This window comes from Leuresthes tenuis, unplaced genomic scaffold (assembly GCF_036924035.1).
Source record: "Leuresthes tenuis unplaced genomic scaffold, fLeuTen1.0.hap1 SCAF_1, whole genome shotgun sequence".
NCBI classification, from domain to species: domain Eukaryota; kingdom Metazoa; phylum Chordata; class Actinopteri; order Atheriniformes; family Atherinopsidae; genus Leuresthes; species Leuresthes tenuis.
The window spans coordinates 15,349,015-15,363,410 of record NW_027325355.1 but is presented as its reverse complement, the minus strand read 5'-3'; positions in this window follow the sequence as shown (position 1 = coordinate 15,363,410).

Sequence of the window (14,396 nt, the reverse complement as noted above, 5' to 3'; positions counted from 1 at the left end):
AACATTTGGGTAACTGCACTTTGATCATGACCGTTTCGAGCTTTGTGGGGCCCCAAGTTTGTCAAACTACAATGAAAAGATTCCTAACCCTTTAGATGGAACACTTTATGAGCAAAAGAGGCTACAGTTCAAATTAAACATCTTAAGTTGAGCCACTCAGGCAAGTGAAAGTGGAAAAAAAACTAGAATACAAAGAAAAGAATAATCAATAAATAAACAGATAGTGTTTTTTGAAAATATTAAAGATTGTAATGTACAGCGTCCCCTTTGAAGATTGTACCTAAATTTGAAAGTTGGCACATGCTATTAACAGTAGGCCTATACAATACTCACCAAACTTAGTAAATTAATCCTAAGTAATGCTAAAATAACGTTAAGTGTCAAATATCTGAGAGATAACTTCCACCGAACAATGACAGGGCAGAACAGAACAACATCCCTCCCTGCTGGAATGTGAATAAAAAGGTCTGGAGTCCGTCATTTCCATAGCAGGGCAGGTTGTTCATTCATTTTCGTAAAGAAAGTTGAGTTTGTACCGAAGAAATCAGCCAGCTACATGTAATTTATCCGAGGCCAGCGAGCAGGACAAATAAACACACAAAATGTTGCACTTGCAGCTATCCAGCCCACTTCACCCAACAAGTGCCGTAACTTTATTCTTAGACCGGTTTTCCGTGATATTAATATATTTGTTTTTGATGCCATTACGGCGTTTGTCTTGTTGACTGTAGCTGCTTGTCAATGCTTTCAATACAAATTCCAAAAGTTGTAGATTCGGAAATGTTAAAATGAGCAACTCCATTTTATTTAAGACAATTGGATCAGTTTCTCCTGCCGGAGAAAGTGATTGTTTGTACTCCATAGGAATCACATACGGATCCTTGGCTATTATATGAGAACATGGAAAGCTTTAAAATACTGTTAACAAGTCGAAAACTAGCGGGAGCATAACCTACACGAATGAGCTAAATGTTGTCAATATATGAGCTGGTTTGCTGTCAAGGTGAAAGATCCCACTGTAGTTTAAATGTGTGGAACAGTCCACTAACCGCGAAACCTCCTCAAGAATGTACTGTGTGGTTGTGTTTTGTTGAAGCACAACGACCAGTTTTGCTCAACTCCGCTCCCCAGGGACCCCCGTGTGTTTCAGATGTTCCCTGCTCCCACTTAATTGAAATGAATGTGGTTGTTTTTTAAGTTGTGCACATGCCTGTTGGTGTTCTATGTTTTTAAACCATCTAAGACATGCCCACTCATCTACTCACCCAAAACAGTTTGGTGCAAGTCGGTGTCCTTCTGATGCTATTTTGATCACTCGAGATCCGCGTATATGCGCATAATGGGGCATAGATAATCCTGCCTGTAAATAAGGTCTTATCTGTCTTTATTTGACCAATACTTTAAGACCAATGAAAGAACGAACGCGTAATATTGCACCGTTAGGTCAGAGGTGCCCTGTTGTTGTCATTGGGGGCTATCGGGGGACTTATCTGGGGCTTTCGACACACACGTCTAGTGGGGTGACGTCATGAACGCGCGCCCCTGCAGTAGCATCTGTACACGGAATTTTCTGCTGCCGCTGGTGACATGGTTAATTGTTGCGTATTTTCAGATTGCCATGTTGCACAAACCTAGCAGAAGCAAAGTCTGTGTAAAGATAGGCGACCGTAGACATGAAGAATAGAGTAGCGCTGAGGAGCCGTGGGGCCGCCATCTTGGACCGGTCACCCGCTCCACTCAGTGTAATCTGTGTGGCAGGCGGAATGAATCATTAGTCGATGAAGTGAAAACTGCTTGTCGCGGAGCTTTTCTCTGCAAAAGTCATACATGTAGGCATGATCCCGGACACATGATTGGGTGTATTTTAATATTCACAGTAGGCTTAACAGTAATAGAATGCTATGTATGATAGGTAGGCTTTTTTTTGCAAAAGGCACATGATATAGAATATAAAATAGACGTATATATAAAAACACTAATATATGATATAGAAGCAGAATGTGTACTACTCAGCTATTTGAATAATTACAAAATTTAATAAATAATCCACGATACATCCACATATAAGATGATACACAATAGACAGAAGTTGTATATGTCAGAAAAAATAGTCTATTTCAAGATTGATTGAAATGGGCTTTATTGGCACGAATGATATCAACCATTGTTGCTGAAAGCAAAATCTACTGTAATACAATTCAATGATGATGAAATTAATTGAGTTGTTTACATTAATAATTATGTAATAAGTGTCTCTCTCTGTGTGTCTCTGAAATAAATGAAGACACACATATAGATGACAGAGAACTCCAAAAAAAAAAAAAAACATTTTCAAGTTAAACACAAGAACATGACACCACCCCTGCCCCAAACAATATTTCCACATGATTGCTAATGAGAGTTGTAATGATGTAAAAGCCCTGAAAGAGCTTCTTTGTCATGCTCCCTTAGTGCAGGTCAAGAGAGGTGAGTTTGGCAATGTGGTGCAGCTTTATGAGTTGCTTGCAGTGAATTCTTCCCTCCTCAAAGCAACTTCCCATTTCCTCCTCATATCTTCAGGAAACCTTTGAAATCAAACTGTGAAATTTGAGAAAGTGAACACCACAATGTTTTAAAAAGTTTATTTTGTTCCTTGAGATTTTTTGAAAAGGTTTTGGGTGAACAAAAGTCCCATTTAGATGCATATGTGTTGATAATAAAGCAAAGCTGCTGAAAGTTGTGAGTAAGCTTGTTAGCAAACTATTCTACAGTCAGATATTCTGTTGTTTGTATTTGTAAGTACGTGGGGTGGGTATGAGACATGAGAGGTATGTTACTTTTGTTGACATGTTATTCAATGACATGTGAATAATGGAGCCTGTGTCACCTGTGGGAATGTGCTGGTCAATGTTATATGAGCAATGCTTGCTGTGTCAGTTGTAATGTAAGCGTGTGTTGTGGAAGATATGATTTGTAAAGTGTCAGTTGGCCTAATAGCTGGGTGAACACTGGCTCTAAACATAGCCTAGCTTAACATTTTGTGGTGGCGGAACTAAATACAGTCCAATAATTTAAGAATGAATAATGTTGAATCTTACTTGTGAAAAGTAATCCGTGGAGCCGTGTTTCCAATCGTCTGCTGATTTGCACAGGAATAGAGTGGTGTGGCATGTTGAATACTTTGCTGTCTGTGGGTAGGACGGCCGGTTGAAAGTGTGCGGCCGATGCCGCGTCTACTCTTTGTAATGTCTCCGCAGTGAATGAGCTGTGGTGCAGTGGCGCGCGTCAATGGCGTAATCGCACTAGACGCTTGTGTCGTTTGCTCCCGATAAATCCCCGATAGCCCCCAATGACAACAACAACAACAGGGCAGCTCTGAACTAACAGTGCAATAGTACGAGTTAATTGATTGATTGGTCTTAAAGTATTGGTGAAATAAAGACTGTTAAACAAATGTTAAGAATGTTAAACGGTATTGTGAATTTACCAGGGAGCCAATGAAGAGAAGCTGAAAGTGGAGAAATGTCATCCTAACTGTGGTTGCAGCATTTTGGATGAGCTGGAGGCTTTTGAGAGAATTTGCGGGACAGCTGAATGCTAAAGAATGTCCAATTATCCATTAATCCTCTCTTCAGTTGTCCCCCAGGATTCCCCTGCATGCCGTTTCCTTCCGATGGCCTAAAGTAATCCACATGTGTCATTTGACTATTGATGAAGTCGAAGGCCACGCTGCCGACTGATGTGCGAAAGGGCTCCAAGCTGGAAAAGTGCTTTGTAAGTACCGTCTATTTGGATGTAATGTAGAAAAAGTGGTGCGCCAAGGTTGTCGAACTATGGAACTATTTATTCTAACAAACTGCTTTTAGTGGTGTTTTAGTGGAGTTTTTTATCAAGAATTCCAAATTTTACAATTAGCAGATGATATGACTTTGTTTGTGCAAAATAATGAACAAGGTCCCGTAGCTACAATAGCAAAGTGTTGAAAATGTGTGGAGTAAAATGTGAGAAGATGTGAAATTGTAGCAGTTAAAGAGAGCAATGATTGTGAAGTAGACATTGTTCATGTCGGTATAAAAAATCCCAAAGAAACCACTGATGTAAATGTTGTGATGATGGAAGCCATTAATTGTAAGTTGAAGTGTTGGTCTGCCAGAGATCTGTCCACAGAGTTGTGTGAAGCATGTCCTCTAATCCACTTGTTGAGATTGTTTTGCAATTGACTTTGAGGAACAGGCGTGATAAAGTGAAATGATGTGTTCTCTGGAAGCCTTTAGCTGAAGCAGGTGTGAAGGCTGTGACATGTCCTGCACTTAACCAAGGTGTAAACATGAAGTAGATGAAAAGATTTGTTAACTGGCCAAATAGCATGAGGAACATTCTCCCAAATAATGTATTTGTTAGTGTTGGTGGTGTCAATTCTTTGTTATTATGTGCTTTGTGGATGGGTGAAGTCCCTGTGAAATGAAGCAGTGTCTGTAAGCAGACTGTGAGCTGTGAACCCAAGTTTTGAGCTCCCACTTGTATTCTCTGGAACATGTATGTGTTCCACAAAGACCATAATGTGAACCCAGTAAATACTGTGATGAGTGCAATTGGTGGGAAAATCTGGTCTTGATAGTTGTTGAGAAGAGTTTGTGTGTGTGTTGCGCAGAGAGCTTACTGTCAGTTAGTTGTCTACGTATGTTGTCCTCCTATTGCTGGCATCCCAATTCCAGACAAGAAACTTTGGAAGTTGATCTTCCTGCTACTGTATCAATATGTAATTGGTAACAAAATGAAAGAGCTCCATTGGTATTGGCCTTGAAAAGGAAATATGTGTATATTTGTAGCTACTGTAAGTAGTGTTTGTAGGGGTTTTTGGTGATTGTGTCCACATCACTTGTTTGTGGTTCCATTTAGAAAGATGTAGTTGTTGAAAGAAAAGAGAGAGATGTGTTTGTGAGCAAATGTGAAACAGTTGTTGTAGTCACTAATGTGAATGTGACAGCCAATAAGAAAGATGTAATTAATGTAACTGTCATTTGAGCAAAATACCAAATGTTCCTTTTCTAACAGATGTGAAAACATACTGGAACATCATTAGAAAATTGAAGTAACCAAAACAGACAAAGTAATGAGTCAATTTAAGCTACATGAAGCACAGCTGAAGTTGGTGGTTATGTTGTTAATTTATGTGTTGTGTAATCTATTTGTGTGTAAGTTGGATAATTGAGTTTGAGTGGTGTAAGTTGTATATGTTTCTGTAACTGTCAATTAAGTTGTGATTTTCAAAAAAGAAGAAGGGAGGGGGAAAAATATGTAGTCTATTGAGCATCCGTGAATGCAGGTTGATGGGCTCGAATCCAAAGGAATGCAGAATAATAAGAGAGCAGAGGATAGTGTGATGAGGAATTGCATTGGAGACATGTTGAACTAACGCAGTTAAACTCCAGTCCACTCGGTGGCAGTAATCGACGTGTGAGGTGGTTTCCCAGCTGCCAATGAAGCTGTTATTGGTCCAAGGTGGATCCGTCCAGTATAAATGTGATTGGAATGTTCCGGTTCCTGTTTGTCAGTGGGCAGGTTGACCTGCAGCTGCTCGGACGGACGGACGGACTGACGGGAGCAAACATTTGGATAAGTGCACTTTGAATGTACGTTGACGTGAAAGTGACGGTTTGTTAACTTAGCTGTTAATTGGGTTTATGAAGCTGAATAAATAAGAGAGTTTAGGTTTGTAAATGTAATTGTAAATAGTGAGCTCAACGAGGGTGGAGGCCGGGGAACAAGGAGCCTCATGCAGGGAGCACTGTGTGGTACCAAGAGATTTGTTGTTAGTTGGTGCGTCCGAGTGATTTTGAAGAAGTTACCGTATTGACGAAGGTGTTTGTATGTTGAGTTTTGTTTTTCAGGTCGGAAGGGAACTGACGAGCGATCCAGAGCTGTCGAAGGAGTGACGTAAAGTAGTCCGCCTGACTAATGGATAGCATGTTTAATGATTGTGGAGATATGCTAAATAAAGAAATGTTTGTATATTGTAACCCCTAATGGTGGTGATTGATTGAAACGATGCACTAATTGAAGTGTGTATATAACAAGGTGAACGGGAAGCAGCGGCTGGCGTGAGGCTGTTGATGTGTTTGCGGAGCGTTTCGCTGCAAAGATGCAGGTTGCTCGAGCCACAAGTATAGAGAGAAATGTGGTAATTCCAGACATGTGCCACATAATAGTAGCTGTTGAGAGTGTTTGTACCTGGTTAAAGGACAAGTACCCAGAAGTGGGCATGCCTGATGCACACAAGTGTTGTTTGACAGAAAGGGACTTGTATTTCCAATTTGTGGGGGAAAGGTGAGTGTTTAGTTATTGGGCTGTGCCACATATAGTGTGAAAAGGTTGCAGTAGTCAGAGGTGTGTCCAGTTTCAGCTTGCTGGTGGTCTTGTATATGAAGTTGTTAGTAAAGAAGCGCCATCATATGTTGTAGTTTGAGATTTGCCAACAGACATGGCTGGTGTTATCTATTGTGTGAGTGAATAAAATTCTTTTTCACTAAGTCCCAAATCAGCCTGGCCGTTTCATATTTAAGGGAAAAATTTCAGCTGCTCCTCCATAACCCCCTACTTGCACCTCTCCATTTCCCGGGGAGGGACACAGGCCCCCCTCCCCTGCCCGTCACGGCGGGACTTTGTTTGTCCGGTGTGTTCCGCAACCACTGCTCCTGTTCGTCTGGGGACTCCTCGTCTTCTTCTGGGGCCCCTGGTCCTCTTCTTCTTGGTCCTGGGACACGCACCCTGTGGGATTTGATCCGGGACCTGCAATGCCACAACCCAAGGCATACCTACCTGGCATACCCACTGCGCTACAGGTCCTTCCACACCTAAACTACTTTTCGGGATCCCTTTAAATCTGCACTTTCACTGTTGGCCTTTAAATTAAATCATTTGCACCACATCTATGTCTCTCTGGGAAGTGAACCCTCAACGTCTGTCACTGCAGACAGTTTCCCAACCTCCTGAGCTACTCATTCTGCTCTTACAGCACCTGCTGGAAAGCATTTCATTCTTCTCTTTGGCATTTACTTTTACAAAATAAAAAAAGCAAAAAAAAGCTTTTCACTTAACTTCTCACAACTGAAACACACTATTTCACCACAGTGACAAACAACCAACCTTCTCACTTCATTTCTTTATCCACTCAGTACTACTCAGCTGGAAATACTTGGTTCTTTTTAACGCTTCACATCGAGCCCAAAACCTAACCTCACAAACCAAACCAGCCACAAGCACTCACTTTCACTCTTTCCAGCACTCACATGGATTGCCACTCTTCTGTGGCTTACAAACATGTTGACAGTGTGTGTGTGTGTGTGATGCACATCTCTGTTAACAAAACACAGTGACACAGCATCAACATTTCCAACATTTTATTTCCACCTCTGAAAATACACAAAAACAAGGTGTTACACTAAACCAGCATCACACACATATGGCTTTTTCACTTACTAAAAAAACTGACATCCTCTTAAAACCTAAACACAAAGATATACACACCTCATCTCACTCTCCATTTAAGGGTCAGCACAACTTTGTCCTCCATTTTCATGACTGCAACACAAACCCCAGCTCTTTCCCCAATCGCACATCGGACCCACGTTTGCAGAAAGCACCTCTGGTCAGCCACATCTTTCTCTGGTGACAACAACAAAAGTACATCTGGGTGACTACATTACAATACAACAACTCATGCATCAACAAAACAAATGGGACCTAATGCAGCGTCATACCTGCCTCTTCTCGGTCTTCCTTCAACTTGTCCATCCACGCATTCCAGGGTCTTCAGAGCCACCGTGTAAAACACAAGGCCAAAGCCTCAACACACACACACAGTGGACTGCTCAAACATTTCTTTTTCCTTTTCAGCCTTTTTCTTGCTTCAAAAACAATTGCATTAACCCCTTTCCTGTCACCGCAGGCCTCAGCTGTCCGCTGTAAGCACAAGATTAAACTTAAAGACACACGAGCAGCTGCAGCCTCACCGCTCAATAACCGTTTTCTATCTTGATGCGTTTCCAAATTAGTCACAAACTTAAATACATTTAAAACCTACAATCACAAGTCAACCGGGACACGAGACGACTCTCCTCCAAAAAAAATGAAGCGCACATACCACAACCTCGTACAGTTACATCTGTTTTTTCAAAGCCTTCAAGGCTCCATCGAAATCTGACAAAATGCCAAGTAATGGCCATTCCTCATCACCCCCTGCTGTCTACTCAAGGTATTGCACTTAAAAAAAAAAAACTAAATCTCTTGCAATTAATATCTCTAAGCACTCACATCATACACAAAACCCCAAAATTGACAATATTAGGTTGAAAAAAATAACCCCAAATTCCTAATTCATGGCTACTAACACATCTCTCTATTTGACAGATCTCATCCAAAATAGAACCTCGTTCACATTTTGCATACTCCTTGGCTATTGCATTTCTTATCATTCAAAACATCAACAGCACTATTACAACTTCATTTGGGAAAAAAACATTACATTCCAAAAGATCACATACTTAACTCTGTACAACAAAGGGGACTCCGTGCTATTGACATTAAATGCCAACCCGCATAAAATGCTAACAAATGCTATTTTGACCCAATCAATGGAACCAATGGAATAAACTGACGTTTCACATCTTCATGCTTTTAGTCACTAATACAATCTTCAATGTTCCACAAACTACTACTGGCCTGCAATTACAAAGATCCCACAACCTCTCGTCTCTACAACAAAGGGAACTTTATTCTACGGGCTGAGAACACCTCAACCGCTTACCCCATCTCTACAGAACAAACCTTTATTACACAAAACATCCATCAACTCACCTTTCACAACCTCTCCTCACCAAACACTTCTTTCCATGTTCTCTCCAAACAAAACACATTTTAAAGCACCAACTCCTCTTTACATACAAACACTATTGGCTGGACATTTCTTAGCTTTCCCAGCTCTCCGAAACCAAAACAATTTCACTTTAATACAATGAATCACATTTACCCCTGTGGTCAATTCTTAACACTCAAATTCCATTCACACTGGAACAAATGTCAAAACACTTCTACATTTTAAGTTCTCTTGTACTTTGTCTGTTTTCATTTGGAAACATTTCAAACATTGGATGACCTATATGAAGGTACCTCACCTCTATTACAATGACGTCACATTTCGTTTCACAATGGACGAAACAAAACTAAAATACAACACAAATCATTTCATCATACTCATCAACTGCTCCCCACACAACTGGACATTTTAAAAAAGTACCCAACTTCTTAACATCAATTGGAAACAACTACACCTTCACTTTCATTATTTAAAACATAGGAAGTCAAACAAAGCCCTAATGCTAGATGACACTTTGTCAACCTTTACTTTTCATTCACCCCGTTTTTTTTACACAACTTTTCCAATTTCCATTGCCTTACTTTACATTCTTCTTCTGTCGCTCAATTCTCAAACAAACACACTTTCAAACTTCTATTGAAACATGCTTCTTTCTACTTTGCAACAATAAACAAACTAACATACAACAAACTTAGAGACAAGCAATTCAACTCACACGCCACTTTTCCAACTCTCCAGCACAAAGTCAACGACCAAAAACACGTCTTAGTCCTCTTCAAAACATACAATGCGGAAGCGTTAGCTTTGTGCTACGCACAGCTTCCACCAATTACCAAACATATCGAGCCTTGCACCAAAGCGCCACGTTGCTCACTGGAAAAGAACATAGACTTGCTTATTAACCTTCCTTTTGATATTCACACGCGTTCCTGCTCGCGCAAACCGTCACACAGCTGGAAGGGAGATGCTCGTCTCAACGTCACGCTTCAACCGACGGACCAATACAAATCCAACACTTGTGCGACGTCACCGGTGCCGCGTTCGTCGCGCACGGGAAAATGCTACAGTTCACTTTAGAAAACCACTCAAACAAACGAATCGGGTGAATCGCACTTCCAAATATTTCACACATTCACTTATTCACAGTAAAACGGACATTTGTACACACAAACTCTTTTAATATGTCCGATGGCTTTGCTCATCTTTTCACATTGCTTTCTTAACTATTTAGTTCAATACATCTCCATCGTGGGATCGTGCACACACAAGTGGTTTCCTGCAACTGCTCAACTTATTGCAATTCAAACACGTCAAAACTAAAGACAAACACACACAATAACAATTAACTCTTGCCAAACTAAAAGACAAATCTGGACATTAAAACCTTGTACGCGTAATAAAACAAAAATATCAACATCAAACACAAACGCACCTTGTTGGTTGTGTACTACCAAAAGGAATTAGGCTCATTTTCTTCTTCGCTTTTTCTTGTTTAATTGACGTCCATCTTGCAGCATTGCGTGTGTCTCACTTCTTCCACTTGCTGTTTCACACCTCACTACAGTGCCATCTAAAGGTGGCGTGAAAAACTACATACAATACAAAAAAAATCATTCAAAAGCATCCAAGAAAATGTGGCAACTCCCAAAATGTTTGCTGCACGTGCTCCGGTCCCTCCAAACATCTGCAGGTCACAGTTCACACTGCCAAACAGGAAGTGGAACATTCCAATTACATTTAGACACACAAGAAGTCACCGTTGTCTGTCGCCATCCTTTCCCCACTTCTTCTGGATCCTGCCATTTAGAACATTTATTCAAAGTGTTCAATGTGTGTCCGCTGCTGTCGCTCACCCAGATAAACAAAAAAAACTCAGGAATACAGATATATTTAGCTGTCGCTAAGTCTCTCACATTCTGCTCGGTGTTGTTGCTTAACTCCAGGCGTCAATATTGTAGGAATACTTGACACATATTTTATTTGTTCATAGTTTTTTTTATTAATTTTTTTTATAAAAATAGGAAAACAAAGAACTTCCTTTATTTACTAAATAAAGTATCTGGATTTTCTGACTGAACACAGCTTATCTGCATGTTTAAAGGGAGTTAAATCGTGTACATGAATAGATACTTTATTCAGCAGCTCCGTAGATGCCCAAAGGCACGTCAGTATCGAGCACAAACAAAACACCACTACGTCACAGCCCTGGAAATGGAAATGGGCTGGGGATGGGATATCTTACTCCTCTAGTCCATCTCCTTGGTCTTGGAGGTGTTCAGCTGCAGATAGTTACACCTGCACCATCCCAGAAATCACCATTTAAAACAGCCATAACAACCTTCTCCACTTGGTGGCATCTGATCCACACGTTACTCATCAAACTTGATCCCTGCACGCAGAAAACCTTGCAATTCCAAAAATGACAAAGAAACAGAGGCGGGTCCACAGAATTTCCTCATGGGGGCCACAGGGGATCATTAAGGTTGCCACTGTTCGCCCACTTCAAAATTTACAGTGGACAGTTACACACACTCTTTAGGTCTTCATCTTGCTTTTGTAGACTACATTAAACCTGCTGGATGTTCTTACAGAGTGATAACGCACACAACGTGAGGATGTTTGTTGGACAGACTTAGTCAGAACTTAGTCCTTCTAGCTCTGTACAGTCAACATAGCAGTGTTCTCTGTCACTATCACTTTTAAGCAACGCTTAAATCCTTACAATGGAGCGGCAATATCCTAAAATAAATAAAACAAAAATGTCAAATATAATTCAAATAATACAATAACAAGCTTAGTATTCTGTGTACATCAGCTTTAATGACATTAACAACAATCATCACAATAAAGTTTAACAACTACGAACATTCCCCATATTCTACACTCTGGATCAGCACTTGGTGCTTCAGCTCTCAGTACTTGTTACTCTTAACAAAAACTATTCGCCACCGACACTCAAATTCTCACAGTCAAATCAACAACATTCAAACTAAGTACTGCTCACCTGCTTTTACTGTGGACTGTAAACAATTAGGTCTTCTGTATCGCAATCGCATCAAGTACCGCTCAATTGGAGGTGCTGACACTTCAAAATAACTATTTTGCAACTGAGTGTTTGCTGCTGAACAACCACAAACTCGTCCATATCCCAGGCCTTGGCTCTCTTGGACTCCACACTTAGCACCCCAACATCACTCAGGCTTTCATTGTTCGTAGCGGTAAGCAACTCACTTTTCATGTTTTCATACTGAAAAATGGCTGTGCTTACAGATGCGGCCACAGCAGTTTAGTGCTACCTCAACAGTTCATACAAGACTTCTTTAAATGGCTGCAGGAACTCTGGAAACTCAAGCAAACTGGTGACAGTCTTCATTCCAGCTGCCTCCTTTCTCTTCAACATCCGCTTGGCTTGGTGGAGCTCATGCTTCACATCCTCCAGGTTTGTGTTGTAAATGGTTCCAAACAAATACAAAGGAACCCGTTGCTGTGCCTCAATCCCTCTCATGATATCACAGTTGCCTTTTGAAAACCGCCTCTCTCGCTCAGCATTTACACCGTCTAGGATTGGATAATAAAGTCTTACAAAAATAATCCACACCAATGTCACTGTAAGGCTGACCAACTGTGGACATGACCACAGCGCCGTTGAGAGCCCAGCTTCTTTTAGGTTGCCTGCTTTATGTTGCACTGCTCAGCCATGCTTAGCACTTCTGTCCACAGCTGCTCAAAACATAATTCATCTCTGTATTTTACTATGGAGTCCTGGAGTGTCTCAATGAGCTCAATTGCTCGGGCGAGGTCCACTGATGAAGACGGCAGCATATCACTCAAAAACTGTGCATCTCCAAGTGTTCCTCTAGTCTAAAGGTTTAATCTGGGTTTAGCTGCCCTCGTAGTCCACGTGCCTCTACGCCTCTGTCTCTGTTATTCTCCTCATCGACGTCATGAAGGACTTGTAGCGTGGCTCCGTTAGGTTTCCACAGCCATAATACCTGCAAGCCCACCTAATACCGCTGAGTCGGGGCAACTCTCGAGGCTGATCCTGAGAAACCTGACAGAAACACGCATGACGCTTCTGGCACTGCTCTGACTGTGTTCACAATAACCCCTGCTCCACCGGCTCTTCTCTATATTCTAAACCCAACATTTGCAGGCTATTAACAACTTCTTCAGTGAACCCAAAATGCACAAAGCTTTCATGCACTGTACCTCTGTAGTAGTACCCGAATACTACTGAAATCTGTTCCTGTTTTAAGTCTTTTCTTTCATCAGCTACAATACTGAACCCCCCACTTTCTTTTACCTCTTCAATAATGTCCTTTCTCGCCATTCCCTCTAAAATCTCATTCGGAATATGGTTGCTGCTGTAACTGGCATTGCTACGACCCATTTTCTGTTTTATTAAGGGGTCGTGATTGGCTATGAGCTCCAAAATGGCAAAAAAGTTGCTCTTGTTTCCAGAGTCCTCAGATGTTCAGATGATGCAAAACGTCAGCAACCGTTTTCATATACTTCCCGTTTTCCTCGACCTTCTTTTTGGTACTGTTTGTCCATTGCCTGGAGTAAAGATGCATTGTCCTCAACACCCCTCTGATACTCCGTCCATCACACCATGGCATTAAGGTGGTGCTCTGCTCTGGCATGTAAGCACAAACCTTCATCTTTGTACGTGGCCTTTTTCCAATTTCAAAAGCCAGTAGCTGAGTCTCCTGAACAGAGGCCTGCCAAAAATGTCTGCACGCAAAACAAAAAAAAGCACCATCCTGTAGAGTATTCAACCCAGGTATAGTCTTTATACCAGGAAGCGCTGAAGGCCCTGGACCTACCCTGTCTGTGCCGAGTGCGAGGGAACGTCTTCAGGATAGGCTGTGCAGGACCTGCAGCTCTGGTTTCACAAATGTCTGCAAATATTCAAAAAGATTCATCCAAAATGAGTCTGTTGATACTCGTGATCTACACAACAATGCTGGTCTGGCCCTGGATACTTTGCTCTGTACCAGCTGCCAGGCTGCATTCACTCTGACACTCATATTCCTCCTGGTCATCTGGTCATTCTCCCTGCTAATTTTCTTCTTATTGGAGAAACTGAAGACGTCTCCCTGCCTTCGTTTCATACTGTAGTAATGGAAAACTTGTTATTTGTACTGTACCAACACCACAGTAGCAACAATGATATAATACTGTTGTTGACTGTTAATTCAGTTCAACGCACGACAGATGCTAACTTCACTGAAACAGCAGACAGATGTACGTTTATCCAAATGGAGAACTAACTAAAGTCAAACAGTTTTCATGCAAACTCAACCAAATTACGCCCAAATGGAACAGAAGTTGCCAAAACATGGTTGTGACAGTCTTATAGAAACTCTAGTGTTATGTTCTTACCTTAACTCGGTGCACCTCGGAGCCTCACGTAGCAAAAAAGTAAGCAAAGCCACTTCCTTTGTCTTCTTTCCAAAATAAAAGCCTTCGTCACTTCTTAACAGTGTTGTCACCATTTTTCAGCTTTGCTTCTGTTTTAACATGCAGCGTCGGTAAAGAG